Here is a 25,276-nt window from a genome sequence, read left to right as displayed (position 1 = left end):
TTTATATAAAAACACCAATAATAGCACTATGTTATACATCAATAGCAGCAACAGCTTTTCCAGGTTCTGCAGTCATCTGAACAAAATTATAGACATCCAGCACACTCCATTAAAAAAACAAAAACAAAAAAACAAAGAAAAGAATAATACCCAGAACACAGCAAAGTTCTGTTACTGTTGTGGTACCTGGCACCATTTTTTTATTAGCATCAATTTTTTGTATGAGAGAAACCTCTACACCATTTTCTGTAATGCCTGTAGGGAGTTATGTTCATCCCAACAGTGTAGAAATATTCCCCCTTTCCCAAATCCTTAGCAATATTTGGTATTGTTTGTCATCCTCAGTGAAAAGGAATATTTCATTGTGGTCTTAATTTGTATTTTTCTGACATTTAGTGATGTTGAGTATTTTTCATATACCATTAGAAACTTGCACATATTATTTTGAAAAGTTTTTTCAAGTGCTTTGCCTATTTTTAAAAGCGGGGATATTTTTGTTGCCATTGAGATGTATGAATTTCTTACATATTTTATATATTAATCTCTTCCCAGACCCATGACTTGCAAAAATTTCTCTCATTTTCTAGTTTGTCTCTTCAGTCTATTCGTTGTTTCCTTTGCAGTATATGAATTTATTAGTTTGATGCAAACCCATTTGTCTATATATGCTTTTATTGTCTATGTTTTTGAGGTCATACCCCCCCCTCCAAATCTTTGTCCACATATATTAGTCAGCTTTTCCACCAAGGGAACAAAATATTCCATTGCAACTTAAAAGAGGAGACAATTATTTCAGCTCACAGTTCAGAGAGTTCAGGCCATGGCTGGCTGGTTCCAAGGCACAAATGGCATTACAAAAAGGCCTAATGGAAAAATTCCACCTGCTCACCTACAAAGTGGGAAAAAAGTAGAAAGAGAGGGAGGAGCTGGAGGTATATCTAAAAAGGCATGCCCCCATGATCCTGGAATTCCCGAATGTGAATTTATGAGACTTCTGGGGGACATGCTAGGTGTAAATCATACACTGGGCCAATTTTTAGAAGCTGTGCATCTATTTTCTTCCAGGAGTTTTATAGTTTCAGGCTTTCTATTTAAGCCTTTAATCAATTTCCATTGTATCATCATAAAATAATTATTTCAGTTATTATTGGTTTATAACTAATTGCACTAAAATGAGGTCACTTGATTTTATTTTAATCATGATATTGGAGTCATGTTAAGAATTTAAAACTTGATGGGGCAGTCTTCACTTGTAATATATTATGTAGTTGCTGTCAGATGTCCACTAGAGTTAGCTGAGCATCAAAGTTCCATGGTCTGAGTGTCCAGTATGGCTCCCTGACACCATAGGCAGATGACATTGGCTGGGTGGTTAACTGAGAATTCAGCCAGAGTCCCTGTCATCTGAATTCTCAGTAATTATATCCTCTAAGACAGCTAAGTTACCTCAAAGGTTGCAAGCCCAGAAACCAGTCAGTAGCTGCTTGTTGGTTCTGATCTAGTTTCACAAGTAATGCAACATCAATTCTCCTGTGTGCTATTCCTTATGAATTAGGAACAGGAATGTTATATTCAAAGCAGATCATACTCTATTAAATTTAGTTTTTGGTGGAGAATTTGGATCCAGAGAATTTACCTGCACATGGGTGTCTCTTCTTCAAACATAGGAGGGATTTTCTGGATTACTTATGTACTTTCCTGAGGAATAAAATAGGCCATACTAACATCAGTCACAATATCATTACCTCTGTGAAGTCAGATTTAATAGGCAGGCCATCAAATTTATTAGCATATTTTATAAAATAACAGCAGCAACATGGCATAATTTTTGGACAAAAGAAGTGTATAAGAAGTCTGCTTGCATTATGAATTTTATTTTCTGCAATAATGTGAAATGTGTTTTCCTGAGAGTTACAGATTACAGAGAGTGATCTCACTGAGATTTATTTGGAAAATGTTAGCTCACAGCCAATACTGTTATATCTATTTTATGTTCAAGAAAAATAAAAAAGATAAAGTATATATTTTAAAGAAGTTTATAGCATACAAGCTCAAAAGATTTGAACAAAGACTGAATTACATTCTCAAAAATGTTATTAGAAAAAATAAATTACAAGTGTTGAAAAGATAAAGGTAACATACTCCAGTAAGTAAAAATAGGGAAAAATCAAAGGAGGTATTGGAAAAGCATTTCTGGAAAAGATAATAAAGAATTTTTATACGTTATTTTCTTTAACATTTCAGAAATAACTACCAGCTTATTATACTCCAGAGAATATTTTTAAACAACCAAAGTCTTAATTTAAGGTATGATTTACCTCTGATATAAGAAGTACAGAAAAGAAGGCAAAGGTAAATACGAAAATAATTCAAAATGTTCAATGTTATATAAAGGGAAGATAGACTCTATAGCACTTTTCTGTTTATTTCTCAACCCTAACATGCTCTGTCTCTATGAACATGGATGAATCACTTATCTGTTTGCAAGTGCTCTTATGCAGAAGATTAAAATATTAACAACAATTTCACATGCACTAGTTCAATGATGTATCCAAAGTTCTTGTGGTATTTCTCTATTTATTCATATATTCATGTATTATAAATAACTATTCATGCCAGTTAAGATTTTATAAGTGGTTAAATACCCATAGAATATTCTATTGTGTGGCTCTATCCTAGTTCACTTTTCAGTTTGTTAAAACTAGGTATTTAAATTATCTTCAATTTTATTCTTTCAAGCTTTTGCAAAATTGGCCTTTCCCCTACTCATTGGCACTTAGTCATCTTACCTGTAAACTTATTTGGTGAAAGACAATGTAATTTCACAGTTTTTAATAGATATTCTTCAATTTTGATTTATAAGTTTTGAATCGATACATCTCTGATTCCTATCCAACATTTAATGCTTTCCCTCTTTTTTCTATTTTAAATATCTTGTGATTTGATAAAAACATATATATATATATTTGTTGCATTAATTTTATTTATTAGAATAAAATTGAATAAAGTTGTTGATCACAGATATTTAATCTTTTGTCATTTATGCATGTTTGTGCTACTTTATTTTATATTAATATATGGGAATTAACAATTTTTTTTCTTTAGTGTTAAAGCACCACAATCATAAAGAAGAAAATATTTAACTCATTATCAAAAGTATGTTACAAATAGTTTTCTATCTTTTAAAACACATTTTAGTTTTTAATATTGATTATGATTAGAAACTTTTTGAACTTGTATTATTTTCATATCTACCAATTTTGACTTTAAGGTTATGTTACAGAAGATTTTGCATTTTGAAAATGATACCAAGACCTATATTTTTCAAAATAATTTTTTTTGTTTGCTTTGTATCAGTATATTTAATAATCCATGTTGTATGTAGTATGACAAAAATTTCTCTTTTATATTTTTTCCCAAGTTAGTTAGTTGTACAGTTTTCTCACTAGTTTAATAATTTATCTTTACTAAATTTTTATTTATCCTATTTGGATGTTTTAGATCCATTACTCTGGTCCACTTACTCATGCTCCCTCTGTATGTAAAACACAAAACCATTTGTAATATCTTGCTGTCTAATGAGATGCAAACTTCATCATTTCTATTTTCATGAGTTGTTCTCCATTGATTATTTCTATTTTTTAAAAAAATTTAGCAACACTTTAGGGCTGCAATTTTAAGAATGTGCTATAAAATGTTATAATCATAACTTTGTAAAATAATAATAGTTATCATATTAATTTTTCTATCAGCATTACATCTCTGCACTTATTCTAGTCCTTGTACGTATCTGTTGAAAAGGGCTTATTTCATGTAGGTCCTCACTCATTTTTGTTTCATTTATTCCCAGCTGCTTTGTAGTTTTGTTTCTATTTAATGGAATTGTTATCTCATAATTTATATTTTTCTTTATATTTTTCTCATAATGGGTGAAATTGCTCTCTGATGTGTTTCACTTTAGATTTACTCACCTTTTAAGTCCAAAAGCATTTCTTATTTTGAGTTTCATAAGCTTTCTAGGTAAATAGCTTGCATCAGGGTCCAATCAGAAACGTTAAGAAGCTTATCAGTCTGTCCTTCATGATCATGGGAATTGGTGAAGTACACTATGTTCTCAAGTTTGAGGCTGGCACCTGAGGCCTCCAGAGCTCAGTGGAAAGGAAAGCAGATGGGAAATGTGCAAATGCAAAAATAAACAGAGCCCCCAAATGGGAGATGCCTGCTAATATAGACAGATATCCTGGTAGTTCTTGTGTTGGATTTGGTGATAGTGTCCTGTGGTGTCCAAGACTCTTCATCATGAATCCTGGCCCAGACATAAAGGAAGCTGTTCATGGAATAGTAGAACATCTCCTGGTCAAACAAGAGTCAAAAAGGAGCAGAAACATGTGAGTTACAAGATATCTGATGCTTTATTTTTGCCTTTATGTGATAAATGTAAAATAGGTTAAATAGATTTGGGATAATTTTTCAAATAATTATATGTTAAATCTAGAATAGAAAATGAGTCAGCATAAGATTTATTAATAATTTTGTTTAAACCTCACTCATAATCTTTGACATGAAATTTTCTTGTTTCTTTTTTATATTGAAATATTTAATACATATATCCTCCTAGTGTTTTATACTCTCATGATTTTCCTAAAGGATTGAATAATAGAATATTCACATAATTTAATTTATATATTACAACCAGAAGGACCCATAAAACATTACAAAGGTCATACTAATGTTTCCAGGGGGAAAAAGTTAAATTATCCCACATTTGTATATGAACTCATCAACAATAAAGGATAAAAGGTTTTGCCAAAGGTTACACTGGAAAAAGTGATTAGTGGACAATTAAAATCCCTCTACTCTGTTTCCCTGGGCAACTCTTATTCCACTAAACGATGGTAAAGCTGCTAATTTGGAGAGTTGGCAGGCGATCTCTGTGGTCAGGAGGACGCTGGAATAAGAATGCTTGATTCAGAACTTCCTTGTTCCTAACACATCTTTCTGTACTCCAGGTTCCTCATTTGTCATATAATTCACACCTGGAGAACTGTGAGCATTAAATGAACTATTTACCTAAATTGTCCTTAAACCGGCACCTGACTTATCAGAAACAATGAACAAATCTTAGCAATTATGAATAGATAGAAGAGAAAAAAAACCTTGGATTGACTTCTCATTCCTTTTAAACGTTATTCTAAAGAAGGCAAAGGGGATTCTTTCTGAAATAAAACTTCTCTAGTTCATTCTTCTCCAGTGTACAGCTGAATTTAGAGGTCACAAGATCATTGATTGTCTCAATCAAATATGAAGGCCTTATTGCCAATCTAAAGCTCACTAGCTCTCAAATGACACCAAATATAGGAAAATGGGAAGGGAAATGGCCTTTAGGCAATTATTCATAAATTAATCCCCCCCTGGAAAATCTTAGAGAAATTATACAATGACTATTAAAGTAGATAGATAATGGTCCATATAGTTTTCACATTACACAGAAAAGAATTCCAATGAATTTTAACTGTAGATATTTGCCAAATGGTTAAAGTATTTTACATACATTGGGAAAAAACTTTTTCACTTTTGATTATACATATGATTTTTTCTGAATGTCTATTTTCTTAATAGTGTTCAAAATTTTATTCCTTTTAAAATTAGTAATTGCTTACTTAAGAAAATTTGCAAAAATCAGAAAAGTACATAAAATGACCTACAGCTCCAAATCCAGTGATAAATATTTTAAGTGTTTTTCGGTGGATGTATAGATATGTGTGTTACACATATATGTTTTCATATACATATATATACATATCTGCAAAATTTAGACACATACAAATGTAATACTATTTTATTTGACATGATTTGTGTGTATGTGTGTGTGTATACCAGCCTCTTTGCTAGACCCTAAAGACAGAGAATTTAAAAAATAAACACAAATAAGAGATTTGCTGTAATAAAGTTTTCATCTTAATACTCAGAAATATATAAGCATAATTTTAACAAATTCATATACTTTTAGGGCTTGATTTCTATACTCATGTTTGAATAAGTCACTTAGCTTTTACAGTGATACTTCCAAATACCAACTAATTTTACATTTGGCTTCTTACAAATGTAAAACAATGTATATCTTTTTGGAGTAATCCATTCATAAAAACAATTAGCATTTTATAGCTTCCACTATTTAAATAAAAATATGTTTTTGTCCAAAAGATCTAAAAATGTGATTGTTTTATTAAATCTGAAATATAAAAAAATACTACATTATTTAATAAAAACATGATGAATCATTTATACTTAAAGTATATTAAATAATTTTCAGTTATTACAATTAACTACATTTATTGATTATTTAATTGCCAACATATTTGCAAATATGTTCATAGTTATGCAAGAAGAAAGAACATTTTAATGTGTATTCCCAACCAATATCTCTTTAGAAGAATGGCATACAGTAACACATTGGGTGACTATGAATAGAAATTACTACAAAGTGTGGCGGTCCGGCCGTCACAACACGAACGTACCTGAGTTGGGGAGTAAGGATTGAGAAAGGACAGCACACTCAATAGTGTGGAGACAAGAGGTCCCCCTTTATTACACAGAAACAGCTCCTTTTAAAGGCAAGCCAACAGGAAATATCAAGCAATATTAGGGAGGAGATCAGATCTTTGACTATCTGAGTTCCTCCCATCACAAAGTCAAATTTAACAAAGTCCTTGAGCTGGGCATGGTGGTGCATGCCTGTAATCCCATGAAAACAGTCTGGATTACAGTGAGCTCCAGGTCAACACCAGTAATCCCATAAACCCAGCCTGGATAATCCCATAAACCCAGCCTGGATTACACAGTGAGCTCCAGGTCAATCTCATCTGCATAGCTGAGACCCTCATCTCAGAAAAGCCAAATAGAGTCATAGATTGTGTCAATGCCTCAATGGTAGAAGAAGTTACTTTTCCATTGTCAAATGCCAGTGGGCTCCCACACAAAGTAGGAAGGCATTAATAATGTACCTTCTGGAATCCCATCAAAATTTTAGAGCACTCACCTCCACTCTGTTTTTTATAAGAAAATTTTAAATGCAAAACTTCTCATGTTTTGGTCACTTCCTCTGTGTCCTGCTCCTTATGTGATTCTTCTGTAATATTTTCTCCTAAGTCTACCTCTTTATGTTGGATATTACCATAACAGACACCCTCAGGTCACTTCTAAAGTTTCTTAAGTGGGCACCAACTCTCTCTTTCAGCTCAACTTTACTAAATCTCCAGAATAAAGCTTTCCTCGTGTATTAACAACAACACACAAAACTCAGTGTTTCATTTTGAAGTCATTTAAACTCCTCTTGCATGCATATAATATTGTTAATTTACATATGAAGCATTCTATCTAAAGAAAAATCTAAATCTAGTGTTTTGCATTATAAGGCCTTGTCTTACATTTATGAATGAGAGAGGCCAATTAATATGAATTCTTAATGGACATCAGAAAGAAAACTCACAGTATGTTTGAGGGTATGAAGCATCAAGATTCCAGATGGATAAGAACCAAAGCTAAGATCTTGCCTGGGATTCCACATGATCTGCAAAGCTGAGAACACTGGTATAAAGAAGCAAAGATACTTACAGAGGACGTGGGAAAGCATTAAAGTGCTCATAGGTTAAATCGGTCCAGACTTCCAGAGAATCATTTGCAAATGCCAGAACAGTCTTGCCTGACAGGCTTAAGAGGGACAGGTATAAAAACGAAACTGCCTTGCTCTTCTCTAAGACAAGCAGGAAGTGTCTTCAAACATTTTTCCTGGAAAGACTCAGCCTTTCCTTAGCTATACCAGGGACTATAGCATCATACTGGAAAGCAAATACATCATTTTGACTTTTATTATGAGCACATTGCAAGTATTTAATCATTTTAAATCTAATTTCAAAATGTTTAGAAGTTGAAACATAGACTCAAAGCATATAGCAACTTTCTCTGGAGTTTGAGTTAGAAGACACCTTTTTGGTTATATTAGTTGCACAGTGTTAGGACACAAATTATTGTGTACAATTTTGCAAAGAAAAAATTCTCCTGAGCTTATTTTTGAATCATGTAGTTTTAAAAAACCTTTAATTTTAAGAAGAAGGAATGGAATTACAGGTCAGAAATGAGAGATAAAAGGAGGCTTGAAAAGCTCAAATGTACAATTATAAGAACTATGAAAAGATGAAAAGAGGTGATATAGAAAAGTTATATTTTATATCAAGAAGTTTTATTTTATCTGATCTCCAATCTGTGCATCCACATAATTTGCATTATCTTTCATGACTGACATATGACAGATATCCAACAACAACAAATACCCGAATATCAGCAATAAAAGAATAAATAATTGAATTTACAGTTCCATTAATCTCAACACTTCCCTCCGCACTTAGAGCATAGACTTTCACTTTTGCTCAGGTACAATCTTCTGTATATTTAAAAGACTTATATAAAATTCTACCCACTTTATCTGTCTTCATTGATTACTCCATGTCTCAGGTCATCTAGCCATTCTCTACACTATATATTTGGTATGACATGCATTTTACAGGAACTCAATTCACCACTAATGTAGCACCGCCTACCCCCTGCTCCTAATTGTAACAAAATTATTTTTATTCTCCAAGTATGAGCCTGGATCTGTTTGTTTAACCTTGTCCTAATAATATGGATTTCATCAATAAAATATAGAATTACAGGTAAAGTGATTGGAATAGGGACAAGTACATAGTTATCACTAAGTCAGTTCCAGTTACAAAATCACACACACATACACAGGCAAACATACATACTTACACACTCCAAAAGCATCTTTTCCTTTTTTTCTATCTGTGCTGGCTAGCACTGTGATATCAGATGGAGAACACGTATCACATGAATGCACACCATTGGCAAAGTGGCAGCCACCTCAAGGATGCAGTCTGTATATATACACATAGGGTCCAACTGATGGGCTGTGATACTGAAGCTGGACTTTGTGCAATCCGGAGAATAATCTCCACCCCATGCAGTTTTGCCTTTGTCACTTCAGCATTGAAACATCTCTGACAGTACTCAGAGCTGAAACCAGAATCTAAGAGGACATGAGTCGATTCATTACCCCATCATCTGTCTCTTGTTCTTTAGATGCCTTTCCTTACCTCCTATCCAAATTATACAACAAAACTTATGTATGTTTATGAAATATTGGAAGATAAAATTCATATGGATATAGGTATGGGGTGGGAGATGTTATATTCAGCATCAGCATTTCAGTTTCATCTCAGTAACAATAGTACAATATTACTTCTTTTAAGTTCTATTGTAATATTTCAAATTGTTTCCCTGCAGCCACTAACAAATAAACTGATTTTACATTAAAGTCATATGTTCCCAAGTTCATAGAATACACATTTTCACATAAAAAGAACTGTTGGGCTATAATTTTCCTTCAGTTTCTCATATTTTTGCATGTTTTATAGCTAATTTTGTTCCAGAATGTCTTTATAAGGATACTAAGTATACTAAGTATGCTTGTATACTAAGTAATCTTGGAAAAAAGAGATAGAGTCTCCCTCCAGTTAGAAAGCAGGTTTATTACCTTTCCAGGTTATTAAAGATGATGTCTCCATTTGGAAAACTGTAGTCAAGTTTTCTAATAATCCACTAAAGGTATTAGACTTTCCTCAGAAATATGTGATTCCCCAAGCTGATGCAATTCCAACCAGACCACTCCACCTGGCCAGAGGATCAGGGTAAGAGGCAAGAAAATGACACAAATCTGAAGCACCTGCTGTTTCGTGCACTATCACTAATAAGTTCTTTGTCCCTGGTTTAGGAATCCTATGGCTTCTACCAGCATTTATGACTTCTAACAAAAACTGTGAAACAAGTTAACTTGCAACTAGGGGAAAATCTCATCCTTCAAAGTTCTTGAAAAAGACACCAACATCTTTAGTAGATTAGCTCATTTTTCTGACTCGGGAGAACAAGAGATCTTTTAAAAAGTATTTCATAATTACATTTGTTTTATTCTCATTTTATATTACTTTTCACATATAAATGAACATATTTCCTTGCCTTATAAACCAATAGATTAGGATACTGTGTCCAGTTATAGTACTTGAATTCACTCCAGAAAGTTAAAGAATTCTATTCTTTAAAAACTCAGAAACTAATTGCCTTTCTAGCATGTTCTTCCTTCTTCCACTGCTAAGTAAGCACAGAACTATTAAATAACTGCTACAAAATTTACTTAAGTCATGAGGAAAAATGGGCTTGGTTGTTAGAACTTATTAGCCTAGTAAAAGATTAATCATACAAGAGGTAAGCAAGATATGCGGTGAATGTTTAAATTTTTAATAAGCGCAATAAAAGACACATCAATCCCTATAAAAACAAATCCTTTCATCTTGAACACACTTTTTCTCTCTTTCGTGCCTCTTTCTAAAACAGTTGTAGAAGTCCCTTTTCATGAGTGTCTTCATGAGAAGGGTTAAAATTATATTGTGTAAAGCTGTTTAGTGCCATTCAACAGAAAGGCAGACTTGCGAAAATGTTACAGTGCTTTCTTGTCTACCTTACTCACTGGATCTGGTTTCTTGTGACTTCTGTTTCTTCCCCAAATCAAAATGACTATGAATGGTAAACATTTTGAATCAGTTGAGGACACTGAGGCAGCCTCAATAGCACAAGTCAAGGATCACGAAATAGAGAACTTTTAAAGCTGTTTTATTAAGTTCCATAACAATGAGATAAGTACATTCAGAGCAAGGGGCATATTTTGAGGAAGGTTAATGACAATGTGTCTTATATTATAATGATACTTTAAATTTAATACTGTATTTTTACCATATCTCATATTTGAGGCAATTTCTGGAATAGGTAAAAATTGGTGTCCTATGAATTATGACAAGAATGAAAATATTCCAGGATTATATAATAATGTGCTGCTTTATGATATTTCTGGCTTCAGTACAGGGTCCATAGGACAGTTATCTCATAAAGTTCTATTACCTAGTGACAGCAGAGGAATCTTAGTTATGCACTGTTTATGTGATATTTGCACAATAATGAAGTGACTTGCTGATGTTTCTCAGAATATATTCCTGTTGTTAAGCAATACATAACTGTATTTCAAAAGTATCAAGTTGCTCAGTTGTTTGATATTCAAATGTAGATATGGCAAACAATACACACATGGAGAACATAAGATTTTTTAAACTTTAGCACAAGATCAAGGCTGCTAATTGAATCACTCACTACGTGAGAGATATGCATGTTCTGAAAACATTACTTTTTCTTGTAATGATTAGGTTCATTTTCTTCAAGGGAGTTTTTGGAAAGTAGGTGAAACATCACTCAAACTATTTCTCAGAAAAAATATAACCCATATTGATGGTTGATGTGTGTAGTTTTTTTTTTCTCATGTTGCCTTCATTATCAAAAAACAATTTATGGGTAAAACACATCATTTCCACGTAGATGGACAATGGATGGACTAGTGGTGAAATACTGGGATTGTCAATAGTGCTTACTATATTTGATTATGCTTTGTATAATTTTTCACAAAAATCTATAAATCTGATGATCAGTTGTATATATTCTAAGCATGACAGAATGAGAAATACAGAGATTTCTATTTGTCTTTCACACCTACACTTCAGTTTTTATTGCTTGTGATCTACCTGCCCTGAGATATCTTAATGTCATTAGTATGATACTCTATTGGCTGAATTTAAAGTAAATTCTGCTTCCAAAAAGAATGAGACTAGAACTCATAGTTTCCTTTTACTTTGTGGGATGTGTTTTGGATTTATAGGAAGAAAATAATCACTTTAGCATTAGCCAAAGAGGAGAGGACACAGGTGTTTAGAGATTTTTTTTTGTTATTTCCACATGTGTGCCTTATGTTTATGGCCTCTGCAGTAAGTCTGCCCTTTGGAGAGACACCTGCTACCCTACCTGGTGTGAAGGTACAGCCATACGTGCTCTCTCACTATCTTTTCAGCCAAATGCATGCTGGGCTACCAGCTGAGAATCAGACTAGATACTTACTCACATGTACCTGCTGCTAAAATGCTAATTGGATGTTTTGAGTCCTTTGTGCCTAAAAGTAAGATGCTAAGTTTAAGTATAAAGGGAAATTGGAAGCAATACCTCATCAGGAAAGCACTGAATTTGAAATTCAGTGGTAGAGATGCAAGATGATTATAAAGGTGGATTTATCAAAAATTTTCAAAATCTTGATATGGAGGAAGAAAATAGGGATTCATTTGTCTGCTTTCTTTTCTTTTTCCCAGAAGTCATAGCGGCCTTGTGAGCAAAACCTGGCTACTGTGTAATACTTTGAACCCCGTGGCAGTCAGGGGTTTTGGGCTACCTAGAGTATAAGGCAGTGCAGATACTTTAAACATGGGTAAATAAGTTATGTAGGTGTCCTTTGTCTCCACAATGAATATATCGTTATATACTGCATTATACATTATTACATAATGTACTGATAAAAATTAAAATTAAATATTTTTGTTGTTAAAAAAGGGGGTGAAATAATTTTAATAAACTACAGTTAAGGTTATGAGTGAATAAGCAACACACACACATAATTGTGATCAAGTAAATGAGTTAAGTAATTTTCAATATGTCAAAACCTTTAATACTAAATATTTTCCCCTGATAAGAATATTATGCTATGTGGAGTGCTAACCCATTTGTCATATATTCTAGATTGAGTGCTTGTGTGTATTTTTAAGACACCAATCCATTGAATAACTTTGATTTAGACTAGTAGTAAAGTAAAATTTCCCAGAATCCTTTGGCTTAAATATCATTTTATATATTTGATATTGAGTAATTGGTAGGACTGCAGCCGTAAATTGCTACTTTCCGTAGAGAACTGGTTTCATTGGAATTGCACATTCCCTTTTATATTACTTTCTCTATGGATTACATTGTTCTCAGTAATCAAGCACTACTTTCCCAGCTCTGGTGGCTAACAACGAACCTTTTGATGAACTGTACTTCTCATCTGAGATCCAATTAAAGTTTCTCATTGGACAGCTGATAAAGGGAAACATATCACTGTCTCACACCCCAACAAAAGGTGTTTGGCTACTTTATGAAGCATTTGCTCAAGAATATCTACAGCGACCTTAATAGTATATTGTCCATTTTAAGAAAAGAGTTTAAGGAAAGTTAGGAGTGAAAGAATAATTAAATGATATTTCTCAATTTGAACTTAGAGTTCAAAAATCTATTTAAACAAAAAATAAAAGACTATTCAAATGAAAATGTGTTGAAAAAAATGTTTGACTTTAGGGTCTCTAAATTCATTATATGTGACACATAATGTGTGTCAGGTTTAAAGCAATCTGATTTCCAGTGCTTTTTAATGTAAATCATAGCTTTTGTAATTGTGGGCTATAATGGAAAAGAAAAAAAGAAACTGTTTTTGAAGGTAAAAGTAAGGCTATATATAGAGTACTTTATATGGATATGTACCTTACGGAGCTTATAAAAAACATTTTTCTCTCTCTATAGTTCCTCAATGAGAGCTACAATTAAAAAACATTCTATAAAGTGATCTATAATGAAAAGGGTGGAGGAAATTCATCAGAGTGGAAATTACATGCCTAGTATGTGTGTGTATATAATTATTATTTTTCCACCATAAAATCTTTATTCTTTTTATTTCCTTAGTCCTCAGTAATGTTACAAGTAACCAACAAATGAATCTTATATGGTGTTATCCTTGGTAGATCTTGCAGTATTAGAGATGAGCAATAGCAATTGTACTGCTTACATTTTTTTCCCTTTTAAGGCTTGATTTCACAAACGTGCTTTAACTCATTTAGGAGCTTATGCATTATTTATCTGTTTCTCAATGTAAATGTTTTCAAACAGGATTTGGGTGTATTCTCTTCCTTCTGTAATACATAGGACAATGAGTGACAAATAATTAATTAGTGTTCAATACACACAGAGCTGATGGACAAGTGTGCCTTTAATTCTTGTAGAAGGCAGCAGAACCCATAATATTAACACTAGCTACAATGTCACATTGGCCAGGAAACTCTACACAATGGTTATTGAATTTTCTCTTCAATCTAGCAGATATAGCAATTAGCAAGTGATAAAAATGAATCTAATCTTAACAGTTATTTGATGATGACCTTGTTTGTTCTCATGCACACTATTAGCTTATACTTTATTGCTGCAGCTTAAAGCTGCAGTTTTGTGACATGTAGGGATTAAATTGGAGTTCAAAATTGTTTATCAATTTATAAAGAAATGTGAATGAATGACAACCATCTACATATATAGGCTATTGAAAGAGAGAACATTCTCAATGTAAAATAACTGGAACAATGAAATAATGCCGAAAGATTCAACAAATGGCAGGGAGCTTCAGCTGATGTGACAAACTATTCTAAGGGTAGAGAAGTCAGTGGTCATGATAAAAACCTCTAGGGATTTTAATTGTGTTGGTGAAGAAATGTATCACAGCTGCTTTTCTAAATCAGCAGCTGTAGTAAATAAAAAATAGATTAGATATGAGGAGGTTCTCCAAGATACCCCGACCTTCTCTGCCACAGTGCAATGGATTTTGAGGTGGCATAACACACACTGGTTTGATGAGATATAACCCAGATATTTTCTAAAGTGAGCAAGTTTCTGCCTCTGATTCTTGCTGGGGCACAGAGCCCTTGAGAGGAATTCAATTCTAATTTTGCTGCAGGACACAGTATTTTCACAGATACCCTATAAGTTGAATGTAATTGGAACCCACGTGCTTGGCATTGCTTCTTCCACATCAACTATTTAAGGCCCCTTTTGAATTTTGAAAAAGCAACAAGCTGTGTTATTTCTTTCTAAGGTTGCTTCTTGAATTTCTGCTTTCTTCATATGGGGAGAGAATTAAGTATTTTTCAAGAGCGGTCTTAAAGGTCTCACAGGCATCTAAGTGTATCTAAAATGATACAAAATTAAAATATTTCCAGGGTGGAGTCCTTGTGTATATACCTCATTAAGCTGTTCTCTGTAATGAAGGAACTCTTAAATCATATATGGCTCTCATTTTTTCAAAAATCCTCCCTAGAAATTCAGAAACCCAGAATTACATGTTATTTCATCTAAGATTTGCAAAATATCTTTTGTCCATTTTCTCTCATTTTTATCATGACTGTATTGTAGTATATACAATTATATATATGCATACAAGTAAATTGTCTCTATCTCCATAAGGTAAAGATGATTATTTTTGTTTAAAATCATTATGCTTTTACAACACATTCTTGCAGACTATGACATATATTTGTTCTCAGAACTAAATAGCAATTAAAATGTTTTCCATTCTCCACTGCAGCAACATGAAAAATATAAGGTGAAAGGACGCTGAAACAGTGGGGAAATACCTTCCAAAACTAAAATTGTTCTAAAGTTTTTTATTTGCAAGGATATTACTTGCTAGAAAGATATTAAAGAGAAGAGAAATTTCAGTAATAACCAGACACTATACATGAGATAGCCATAATACTGAATATCTTTGAACATATATTCATATCTTTGTTAGTTTTTAGGAAAAGAAATAATGATAAATATGAATTTATAAATATTTCATATTCCAAAATCTGAATTTTAATGATAAAAATATAATGAGTAGAATTGATTTCAATTATGTATCAACTTTTGTTTTAGAAAGTGCAAAGTCTGATTTGAGTTAATGACACATAAACAAAGATGGGATAAGAAAATGGCTACAGCACTCAGATGCATTTAATTCTCAAGACCTGGAGGATGATCTACAAGCAAAGACAAAGTTATCTTCTTTTATGCTTTATTGCCTAAATGATAGTTTTGTTATAAAATTAATAGTTAACATCTGAACTACACAATAATTAAACCCATGTAGTTATCCTTCAGTTGCAAATCTTTCCTAGGGTTGTTTTCATAAGGTGTAATAGTTGAGTATATAATATTACTTCACTTTTATTAGGTCATCATTTTCTGATCTTTATAAAGTCTTCAATTGAAGGAACCTTTTCTGAAATTGTTAAACAGAGGCACCTGAATCAGCAGTACTATAGCACATTTGGAGTCAAACTGCTGATCCTCACTGGTAACCAATCCTGTTACAACAGTTACCAGGAATGGACCTCATGACTGCTTCCCCTGCCTTCTTTGGATAGAAGAATGCCCTGTTTTGGCTAAGTTCATGACTTCACAGATACAGACATCATTTGTTAGTCTCCCTTCTTGTTAGGTGTGGTATTAGTGGTGGAATTTGGACCAAAGGACTGAAACAAAATATGAGACTTAAAGGTTATATAACCTGCCCTTCAATTTTACCAACTTTCTCTTCATGGGATAGAATGATGATGGGATGCTAGCATTCCAGATTTATCCAGGACAGTAAGTAGAATACTTCAGAAATGTTAGAGTGATAGGAGGAAATTAATCTGTCAGAATAGATGTCATAATTGAAAAGAATTGGACCTGTCCTTTTAATTATAGATATGTAACTCCCATATAAATTTTTCTATTTTAAAATAATGTTATTTGATCTCTATAACAGGCAATTTGATATAATGTTTCATATTTTAGCCCTTACTTGGGCTATACAAAATGTATAGAAGCTAGGAATCAATAGTTCTTCATGAAGTAACATTCTTAGTTCTGTGAAAGGATACTTTATGAGTTCTATGCATGCACTAGCTGTGCACACTTTGTCATGGGGCAGGTGTATAAAATTTGTGACAAATTGTTTGAAAATAAGATTGATTACAGGTTGGAAATCTCTTTTCTTAGTTTTTTTTTTTTTTTTTTTTTTTTTTTTTTTTTTTACCAGGGATTAATCTTGGACCCTTGCACTTGCGAGGCAGGTGGCAGAACCACAGAGCCAAATCCCCAGCCCTTCTTTTTTCTTAGGATAGATACAAAATGGCTATGGACACATGCCTAATTCAAAAGAAAACTTGAGTAATAAAATTGTTTAAGTTCAAATACTATGCAATCTTAAATAGAGAAATGTAGTTGGCTAAGAAGAAGTATGAAGGAGAAAGTAGCTAGTGCAACTAGCTAATGAGATCAGAGAGCCATAATATCACAAAAACAAATATTTAGAATGATAAAAGAATTTTCACTGAAAGAAAGCCCAAATGTAGTCAGGGAGCAAATAGCTTATTTCAAACAAAAGTGTAACTTTCAGACTATTTTGCTTTCTTTGGGCAAGATTTTGCTTGCATGCAAAGTCAGACCTTGTAGATTGGTTGTACTTTGTGAATTTTCCAAGTTTCCACAAAGGCTGCCTTATATATTTCTGATGAAACATTAACAAATTTTTATTGATTAAATATGTAAAAAAGCATCATACTTAATTAAATAAAATGTATTAATGCTATCACTGAAATATAAGTTTACAGTTCATCAATGCATAGAAAGTAGAGGATGTATTTTGTCTCATTCTCCTACATAATTAAAAATTTCCTTCAATATACATAAAACTGAAGACTATTAGATTGTACACAAGGAATTTAAGTTAATAAATGATTTGAATAGTGCTAGTTAAATTGAAATGCCCTATTGTATTAAATGAAATTTAATACAAAGTTGAAGTATATTTGGATCCCCCAAAATAGAATTATTAACATACAAAAGAGTTATTTCATGAGTAATTTTATGTATGAACTCATTCTGCCATTTTTGTATTGACAGTATAGTACCTTTATGTTTATTTCAAATGTAGAGAAAAAATAAAGTATGCTCTATTTATAATTCATCTAATACATTTCCAAGTGCTTTCATAGTTACCAAATCATTGATTCTCACAAGTGTCTAAGCCCAGAAAGTCATAAAAAATATATCATGACCATTGGGAGAGGAAACTTTTTAGAACTGGAAATATCATGTGACACTCTCAAGATCACAGAACAAATGATTTCCAATGTTAGATCAAAAGCTAGAAAAGCTTTCAGAAAAACAGGCTCATGGAGAGAGAAATGGGACAATTGATTTCATTCGTAATAGTATCCAAAAAATTGAATTGCCTATGAATCAACCTAACAAAAGAAATCAAAGACCTCTACTCTGAAAATGATACCACTCTGAAAAAAAAAGAGATTAAAGAGTATATCAGAAAATGGAAAGACATCCCTTGCTCCTGGTAGGAAAAAAATCAACATAGTGAAAATGGTCATACTCCCCAAATTGCTAAATAGATTCAATACAATCCCAATTGAAATCTCAGAAGCATACTTAACATACCTTGAAAAAACAATACAAAAATTCTTTTGGAATCAGAATTGCAAAGCAATTCTAGGCAATAAAGAAAAGGCATGGGCCATCACAATCCCCAACTTGAAACTACACTACAAAGCTGCTGTGATAAAAATAGCATGGTACTGGCAAAGACAGAGACCTGAGGAGGAGAACAGATTAGAAGATGCAGAAATAACTCCAGACACACTCAGCTACCTTATCTTCCACAAAGGAGGCAAACATCCTCACTGGAGGAAAGATAGACTTTTTAATAAATGGTGCTGGAAAAACCATGTTTCAACTTGCTAAAGATTGAAACTAGTTCTGTATCTTTCACTATGCCCTGAAAACATAAAAATGGATTAAAGACCTAAATAGTAAAACAGAAACACTAAAACGGCTGGAAGAGAGGTTAGATAGATCTCTTGAAGACACTATTCCTTAGACAAAGGTCTACTATGTAGAATATATAAAGAACCTTAAAAAATAAGACCTCCCAAATTTAAATACACAATCCAAAAATGGGCATCTGAATTGAGCAGACATTTCTCAGACAAAGAAATAGAAGTAGCAAAAAAAAAAAAAAAAAAAAAAAAAAAAAAAAAAGAAAGAAAGAATGTGGACCATCACTGGTGATTCTAGAGATGCAAATGAAAACAACACTGAGATTCCATCTCACCCCACAAATAATGGCTGCTATCATGAAATCAACCAATAACAAATACAGGTGGTGCTGTGTGGAAAGGTGAACACTGCTCCACTTCAGTGTAGACTAGTGCAGCCACTATAGAAATCAGTATGGAGATAATTCAAATAACTAGGATTGGAAGTCCCATTGGACTCAGCTATTCCCTTGCAGGGTATCTTCCTCAAAGAATTAAAGCAATCAAACCACAGTGATATATGTGCAACCATGTTCAGGGCAGCATAATTTGTGATAGCTAAAAATTGGAAGCAACCAAATTGCCCATCAACAGGAGACTGGATAAAGAAAAGTGTGTGTATGTGTGTATGTGTGTGTGTGTGTGTGTGTGTGTTTTAAAAATAAATGGAGTACTACTCATCCATAAAGAATGAGAAATTAGAGGCATTCATAGCTATATGGTTGTACATTTACATAATACTCTTAAGTGAAATAAACAGAACTCACGTGTAAATACTGAATAGTTTCTCTAGTGTGAGAAACTGAAAGTGTAAATAAGGACTAAAAGATATAATAGATAATTTGAAATAGGAAGAAAAGGTACAAATGGAAAAGGGAAGTGGGAGGAATGGGGGACAAAAGAAAAGAATGTAATTAATATGAGAAAAATAAAACATGGAAACAGTCTATGTAGATAGTGAAGGTGGAGGGGCTGAAGGGAGGGCAAGGAAATAGGTAAAAAATAAGAACTACTATGGATTATGTAAAGGGGCAGTTTTCCAATAATGAATGTCATTATATTTTATGTGTTAAATGTACCAATAATATTAATTTTAAAAAACATTTGAGTTCACCTACTAGCTCACAGAACAGGTTTGAATAAATGCAAAACAATTGAAGTTATTCCCTGTATATTATCAGATCATAGTGCAATCAAGCTGCAGATAAATAGCACAAGAAACCATAGGAACTTCACAAACACATGGAAATTGAACAACACTCTCCTGAATAATCGATGGATCACAGAGGAAATTAAAGAAGAAATCAGACAGTTTTTACAAATAAATGAAAATGCCAATACAACATACAGGAATCTATGCGACACAATGAAAGCAGTTGTACATGGAAAATTCATAGCACTGAATGCCCACACTAGGAAAACAGAGAGAGCTCAAATAAACAATCAAATGATGAATCTTAATCTCCTAGAAAAACAAGAGCAAGAAAAACCCAAAGCTCAAACAAGAGAGGAAATTATAAAGATTAGAGCAGAAATCAATGCAATGGAGACCAAGAAAATGATACAAAATAATAAATGAATTGAAGAGTTGGTTTTTGATACAATAAATAAAATTGATAAACACTTAGTTAAACTTATCAAAAAAAAGGGAAAAAAGCAGGCTCAGATTGGGGCAATTAGGAATGAAACAGGTGAATTTACAACAGATACAGCAGAAATCCAGAGGATAGTCAATACCTACTTTGAGAACCTGTACTCTGACAAAATGGAAAACACAGAAGAAATGGACAGATTTCTAGATACTTATGAATTACCAAAGTTGAACAAAGAAGATAAAAACATTTTAAACACCCCAATTACAATCAGTGAAATTGAAAATGTAATTAAAAATTTACCAACAAAGAAAAGCCCAGGTTCTGATGGATTCACTGGTGAATTTTATAAGACATTTAGAGAAGATCTACTGCCACTACTCCTTTAACTTTTCAATTAAATTGAAGGGGAAGCAATACTTCCAAAATCATTCCTGGAAGCAAGTATCACTTTGATTCCCAAACCAGGGAAAGACACAACTAAAAAAGAGAACTACAGGGCAATCTCCTTAATGAATATAGATGCAAAAATCCTTAATAAGATACTAGCAAACAGAATACAGAGGATCATCAAGAAGATCATACATCCTGACCAAGTCAGATTTATTCCAGGGATGCAAGGATGGTTCAACATATGTAAGTCAATAAATGTAATACACTATATTTACAGAATCAAGGACAAAAACCATATGATCCTCTCAATAGATGCAAAAAAAAAGTATTTGACAAAATTCAACACCCATTAATGATAAAAACCTTGCAAAAACTTGGAATAGATGGTCTACCTCTCAACTTATTAAAGGCTATTTATAAAAAACCAACAGCCAACCTCATGTTAAATGGTCAAAAACTGAAAACTTTCACATTAAAATCAGGAATAAGACAAGGATGCACACTATCACCACTCCTCTTTGATATAGTTTTGGAAAGATTACCCATAACAATTAGACAAGAGAAAGAAATTACAGCAATAACGATAGGAAACAAGAAGTTAAATGGTCATTATTTGCTGATGATATGATACTCTACATTGAAGACCCAAAAAGTCCACCAAAAGACTTCGAAACTTCATTGACACTTTTAGCAGAGTAGCTGGATACAAGGTCAACACCCAAAAATCAATAGCCTTCTGGTACACAAATAACAGATTCACTTAGAGAGAAATTAGAGAAACAATTCCTTTCACAATAGCATCCAAAAAAATGAAGTATCTGGGAATCAATCTAGCAAAAGAAGCAAAAGACCTCTACACTGAAAACTTCAGCACTCTGAAAAAAAGAGATTGAAGAGGATATAAGAAAATGGAAAGATATCCCCTGCTCCTGGGTAGGAAGAATCAACATAGTGAAAATGGTCATACTGCCAAAACTGCTGTACAGATTCAATGCAATGCCAATTGAAACTCCAACACTCTATTTCACAGAACTAGAAAAAAGAATCCAGAAATTCATTTGGAACCATAAGAGACCTAGAATAGCAAAAGCCATCCTAGGCAACAGACACATGGCAGAAGGCATAACAATCCCCAATTTGAAACTATACTACAAAGCCTCTGTGATAAAAACAGCATGGTACTGGCAAAGAAACAGACCTGAGGATTAATGGAACAGATTGGAAGACACAAAAACAACTCAGATGTACTCAGCTACCTCATCTTTGACAATGGAGCTGATCATCCCTACTGGAGAAAGGATGGCCTCTTTAATAAATGGTGTTGGAAAAACTGGATCTCACCCTGCCAAAGATTAAAACTAGACCTTATCTTTCACCATGCACTAAATTAAAATCCAAGTGGATTAAAGATCTAAGTAATGAAATGGAAACACTAAAATTGTTGCAAGATAAGTTAGGCAGAACTCTTGAAGACATTGGCATAGGAAAAGACTTAATGAACAAATCTTCAGTGGCACAGGAACTAGCAGAAAGAATCAACAAGTGGGATTTCATCTTATTAAAAAGCTTCTGCACTGCAAAAGAAACCATCAACAGAACTAAGAGACAACCTGCAATGTGGGAAAAAAATTTTACAAGCTGCTCCTCAGACAAGGGACTATTATCTAGAATATAGAAAGAACTCAAAACACTCAGCCCCACCCCAAATATAAAGACCCAATTTAAAAATGGGCATCTGAAATGAACAGACATTTCTCAGATAAAGAAGAAAAAGCAGCAAGTAAACATATGAAAAACGTTCCACATCACTGGTCATTCTGGAGATGCAGATGAAAACAACACTGAGATTTCTCCTCACCCCACAAAGAATGGCAGCTATCAAGAAATCAATAGCAAATATTGGTGGGCTTGTGATGAGAAAGGAACCATTCTCCATTGTTGGTGGGAGTGTAGACTGGTGCAACCACTATGAAAATCAGTATGGAGATACCTGAAAGAGCTGGGACTAGAGGTTCCATTTGACCCAGCCATCCCTCTGCTGGGTATCTTTCCAAAAGAATTGAAAGAATCATACCACAGTGATATATGCACACCCATGTTTATAGCAGCTCAGTTTTTATTAGCTAAAACTTTGAAACAGCCCATTTGCCCATCAGTTGGAAACTGGATAAAGAAGATGTGGTTTTCCTATAAAGTGGAATACTACTCAGCCATAGCATGAGAAATTAGACTCATTCATAGGAAAATGGACACATATTGAGGATATAATCATAAGTGCAATAACTAAGTCACACATGTGTAAATACCAAATAGTTTCTCTGGCGTAAATAAACTATAATAGTACATAAGATCCTAATGAGATAATTGACAGTGTGAAATAGGAAGAAAAGGGCTAAAGGTGTAGGGAAAGTGGGAAGGGTAGGGGAAAGGTGAAAAGGGAAAGAAAAAAATAGGAGAAAATGAAAAAATGGAAATAAAATGTTTGTAAATGGGGAGGGGGGTTTAAGGGAGGGCAAGGACAAGGGGAAAAAATGAGAACCAAGACCTGTCATGTAAACGTACAAGATCCCAATGATGAATGTAACTGTACTGTATACCTAAAATGTATCAATAATCTCACTAAAAGAAAAAAAAAATAAACATAATAAATGTAACTTCAAATGTAAAAAAAAAAGATAAAAAATCTTTTGATCTTTTGAACACATTCAGATATTTCTCATTTAATTTAACCTACAGAAAAAATTGATTCCTCATCTGCTAAAAAATTATTTTATAATAAAGCTAGATTCTCATAGCTGACACTTTATATCCAAGCACATCTTCCTTATTGCTAATATAATTCAGATTTCATTTAAAACACTGATAAACTAATGTGAAAAGTTCCCTATTCATAGGTCTCTTTTAAAGACGATTGGTCCTGTGGCAAAGTGAAATAATTGAAGCTAATGAGATGCAAAGGAGAATGTACCAAATGGGACCTTCAGGAGTACTGTTACCTTCCTTAGAATGGAAAGCAGTCTTGTTATGTGTCCTCTTCACCTTGGGTTTTCTTGCTCTCTCTGCCTGAAATACAAACAGAATATGTTGGGGTGGAACAGCTATGTTTGAAACATAAAGACAAAGAACTCACACTAAGAATGACAGAGCAGGAAGTGTAAAAAATGCCATGCTACTTTTCCTTAGCAACTGCATCCCTTTGTGGTTGTGGGCCACTGGATGTGATGCTGCATTAGAATATAAACCTATTTGTTTCCTCAGAGTATGGCCTCAATATGCATTTGTTTAGCTATAAATGACTGTCAGTGATGAATGTAATTGTACTGTAAACCTAAAAAGGGCCAATTAATTCATTGAAAGAAAAAAACTGAAAGAAACCATTACTGGTGTTAGCTTCTGAAGTCATGTTTATATTGCATAAAGCTGTGGTTTTTAATATCAGATAAATTATATTCTATTTTTTGTTTTCATTGTTTCTTCTTTCTCCTGTAGATATTCATTCAGGAAAACATTAAATATATTCTTGGCATCTGTTATATGTCAGACATTGTCTGAGAATGAGAATGCAATGGTAGACAACTTTCCTACTATCATAGAACTTACTTTCTAACCAATAGTCACATCATAAATATATGAAAAATAATAGTGCAATTTCAAATCCTATTCAGGTTTTGACGATAACACACAAGGGCAAAAAAGCCAATAATGATAAATGTGGATAAGGCCTCATTTAGGTAAAAGAATATGTCCTACTTAAATCATTTGAGCCAAAGCCTTGCCCCATGAAGATCACTGCGCCTGAAATAGGTACTAAGGCATGAAGAAAAGGAAAGAGAAAGATCGTGATGTCCAGATAATCTTGACATCTGTGCTGTAGAACAAAGGCTTCTGTGATTAGAAAATACTAAGAAAGATCATATAGCAAATTGAGATGAAAAAATGTTCTAGTGTCTTCTCATGCTGTCCCTTATGTAGTACCTGTCTGAGAAGCAAAAAAGTGCAGCAATGAGGAATGTAACTGTTTGCATATCTAAAATGTACCAATGAACTTAATTTTTTTTAAAGTAAAGCAGGACAAAAGTTTTAAACGTGTAGTGAGTCAAGCCTTTATGAAGATGACATATTTAGGCAGAGATCTTATTGAGGTAAGAGAGTAGAACCCTTAGATAACTGGGAAAAGTCTCTAAGAAGATATAGGAAATGCAAAAACCCTGAAGTTTTTTTGATAAATTAAAAAAAAAACTGAAAGTCCAATGTAGATAGAATGAATCGAGGGTTGAGAAAAATAGAAGAGTTCAGATAAGCTTTAAGGATCCAAAGATCATTGGAAATACTTCATCTTTTACATCTGAAGAGATGGTCATCCACTGGAGAATTTTGAACACTAGAGTGAAATGGACATCAGTTTTCAAGGAAGCATTCTGGATGCCGGTTTGAGAATAGATTATTGGGGGTCAAGGTACTAATAGGAAATCAGTTAGAAAATTGGTACAATAAACCAGCCTTCCTGCAGTAATAATAATTATGTAGGTGTATTATTTTCAGGTCTGTCATCTTTACATTAAAAATATTAACATATTTGTCCAGACTTCTAACTTAGAGCAGGTCTACACTTTGATTTCAGATTGATCAAATGAACAGGTTTTGAGATACCTGTCAACTATT

This window comes from Fukomys damarensis, unplaced genomic scaffold (genome assembly GCF_012274545.1).
Source record: "Fukomys damarensis isolate Sample0158 unplaced genomic scaffold, DMR_v1.0_HiC HiC_scaffold_2, whole genome shotgun sequence".
NCBI lineage: Eukaryota > Metazoa > Chordata > Mammalia > Rodentia > Bathyergidae > Fukomys > Fukomys damarensis.
This window is presented reverse-complemented; position numbering follows the sequence as displayed.